A 3,482-nucleotide genomic window follows, 5' to 3' on the forward strand; every position below is an offset into this window, starting at 1 on the left:
TTTGACTGTTAATGTACCGTTACCGCAGTAGCGTCAATGAAATGTATTTGCTTATTGTACACAATGTGTTCTACACAGTAATTGGCGTCATTACAAAGTGGTCGTTGAAGAAAGTACTAAGTTGTAAAAATGAGTGAAAATTCGATTAAAAAATATTTTCAAAGTAGTGTTTTAAAACGCGTAAGTGATTCTCCCGTTATAATTAATGAAGAAAACGCTGCACCTAAGGTCACCCGAGTGGCAGTAAGTGTTTACTTTTATTTTCAATAAAAAAAATATTTCGTTTACCTATGTACAAATATCACGTTAATTTTAGGAGTTTGCGAATGATATCGTTAATTTTTGCAAAAAAATTGACGAAAAGCAGACATATGAGCTTTTAACGAATGTGTGGCAGCCTGATTTATCATTTATTTTTCCGTCGTCTGGTGATCGAAACTTAAAATTTCAGTTGTCGTGGCTGAAGTCTTTTCCATGGCTAGTATATTCGCCTAGCCAAGATGGTGCCTACTGTCTATACTGCGTTGCTTTTGTTTGGAAAAACGTTGGAAATGGTAGTCACCAAAAGGCAAATGCTTTTGTTCAAACTGCTTTTAAAACTTGGAAGAAAGCACTTGAGAAATGCAAAGAACATCAGCAGAAGGATTATCACCGCAGAGCAGTGGAAGACGCAGCCAATTTCAAGCTGATTTTTGAAAATAAAAAACAATATATTAACAGAAATTGATCATGGCCGCAAAAAGCAACAGCTTGAAAATCGAGCAAAATTACATCCTATAATCCGTGTTTTGCTTGTCTGCGGGAGGCAAGGGCTTGCGTTAAGAGGCCATCGTGACGAAGGAAATCTTTCTTTAGAAATGCCTGCTGAAAACGACGGGAACTTCAGGGCTCTTTTGCGTTTAGCAATAGATAGTGGCGACGAAAATTTAAAAAAACATGTTCAAACTGCAGCACGTAATGCTAATTATTTCAGTTGGCGCATCCAAAATGAAATTATTGAAATAGCAGGACAAATAATACAAAAAAAATTATTAACCGTATTAATAAATCTCAATGCTTTGCAATAATTGCTGATGAAACCACGGATGTTAGTGGCATTGAGCAATTTTCAATTTGTATACGGTATGTTGATCGTTTTGAGAATGAGGAAAAACTGAGAGAGGACTTTTTATGTTGTGTTCCTGTTGAGGATACAACTGGCAGCGGTCTTGCGAATGTGCTAATTGATAAATTAAAAGAACTTAAACTTAGTTTTGCACACATAAGGGGTCAAGGTGAGTTTTCAACTCTTCTAATTTTGGGACAATTAAATTATACTTTTTTCTTTCTAAAGGTTATGACGGAGCGCGGTCGATGAGTGGACATGTCAAAGGTTGTGCTAGTGTCATCCAAAATTTATATCCAGCGGCTCTTTATGTGCACTATGCTAATCACAGCTTAAATTTAGCCATCGCAACGACTTGCAAAATACCTGCTATAAGAAATTGTATTGGTTCCATGAAAGAGACCGTAAATCTTTTTCGGATGTCAACTAAAGCAGGCACACTGCTCAAAAATCAAAGTGAGGTTACTTAAATAACTTAAATACTTAAATTCTGCGAAACACGTTGGGTGGAGCATTTAGAATCTCTTTCTTTATTTAACGATTTATTCCCATTGATCTGTACTGCGTTGGAAGAGCTTGATACTGAAAATTTAAGAAGTGATTTATTAAAGCCACATGCTTTGTTGACTGCAATCCAATCACATCAATTTGTGATTGCTATGGCGATAGTAAAGCCAATTTTTGCATTATCAAAACACATAAGCCTATGTTTGCAGCAATTAGATTGTGATTTGAGCAGCTGCGTTGCTTATGCAAATAATTTGTATGCTGAAATTAGTCAAATGCGTAAGGATTCTGAACAATCGTTTAAAATAATTTTTGAATCAGTTAAAACCATAGCCGCAGAATTAGATTTAGAAATCAAAATTCCGCGTTTGGCGAAACGGCAAACTAATCGCGACAATTATGAAGGCGAACCGGAAGAATATTACCTCAGATCAATTTATATACCGTTTTTAGATCATTTTTTGGACCAAATCAATGAACGATTTTTAAAACATCGAGAGCTGCTTTCCAAAATTGAAAACATTTTGCCAATAAATGCGTAAATCTGGACGTTATTGAGATGCAGGAGACTGTTCGTGTTTTAGAAAAGCAATGCTCCGCTGATGTAGAAGATCCCGATGATTTCGTTGCTGAATTTAGAATGTGGAAAAGGTTAAAAATCTTTTCTTCGGATTATATTCTCTAACTAAAATTTTGAATATATTTTCAGGAACTGGTTAAATCAAACAAGGTGATCCAAAACTTTTTTAGACGCGTTGTGTCTTTTTCTTCATTATTACCATTCATAATCTAGTTACGCTTAGCTGTAGTAATTCTAAAAGAAAATCATATATGTAAATGACACCCTACAACAACAATTAGCAATTGATACTGCCCGAATATTTATTGCGGATGACCTTCATTGAAAAGGTATGATAATGGCATGCTGCGTTTGAAAGTTTGCACACGGCACGCTAAGCGACACCAACTTGCGGTAACTAAATCTATGGAAAGCGTCCGCTGATCGCATACCTGACACCATCAACAACAACCTGTTTTTTCCATTTGGTATTTGCGTAGGCTTGGTAGGCTTAGTTTTTTAAGTAAAAGAAACTGTATAGAATCAGAATAAATGTGATTGCCGAAGTGAGCAAGTGTCTGGTCTTTTAATTTGTACAAAGAGGCCGTGAAAAGGTGTAAGTTTGCAGCACAGCAACTTACAGAGAAAAAAACAAAATGAACAGCAGCATTCAACTAGTACCAGAAAAATTTAAAATTGTAGCAGTATTTGCCGCACAACGAATAACTGAAGAAAACGCATACGTCACAGCAAGGCCCAGTGAATAAGTTCGAATTAAGAAATCGATTTAGGATTCGCAGCACAGCGACGTATTGAAAAACAGCAGTGGGAGCAGGTATTCATATTAGATTTAAGCGATATAGCACGTCAAGCAAGTTAAAACTGAAAAACAAATCAAAATCCAAGTAGAAAAATAAAAGGAAGAAAGAAGTCTTTACTATTGTTCGTGGCTTAGTAAAGCTGGTCATTTTTGTAAGAAAGCTGTAGTCAAAACAAAAAGTAAATAAATTTTGAAGCATATTTTGAAAGACTAATTGCTATTACATTCCTATTACCTAATATTACTACTTTAATCAAACAATAATAATTTTTAACGTATTCATTTCACGGATCCACAGAATATTAGAACATAATCGTACTTATTCGTACAAATAAGCATGTTTGCAATGTATTAAAGGCCAATTGGAGTAAATGTATGTGGGAATATAGATCGGTGGCAACTCCGCCAACGAAGACGGGTAGGTGCGAAAGACAAAGAGAACAAAAGCTAAAGTCAGTCGTTAAACTAATGTCATCGGCGGTAGGTGTTTC

General features: G+C 35.6%; 1 pseudogene; it reads left to right on the forward strand.

Annotated features, from left to right (window-relative positions):
• Window positions 1-1,612: 1,612 nt before the first annotated feature.
• On the forward strand, window positions 1,613-2,255 carry LOC120769682 (annotated as a pseudogene).
• Window positions 2,256-3,482: the final 1,227 nt, after the last annotated feature.

The sequence above is a fragment of the Bactrocera tryoni genome, chromosome 2 (assembly GCF_016617805.1).
Source record: "Bactrocera tryoni isolate S06 chromosome 2, CSIRO_BtryS06_freeze2, whole genome shotgun sequence".
NCBI classification, from domain to species: Eukaryota; Metazoa; Arthropoda; class Insecta; order Diptera; family Tephritidae; genus Bactrocera; species Bactrocera tryoni.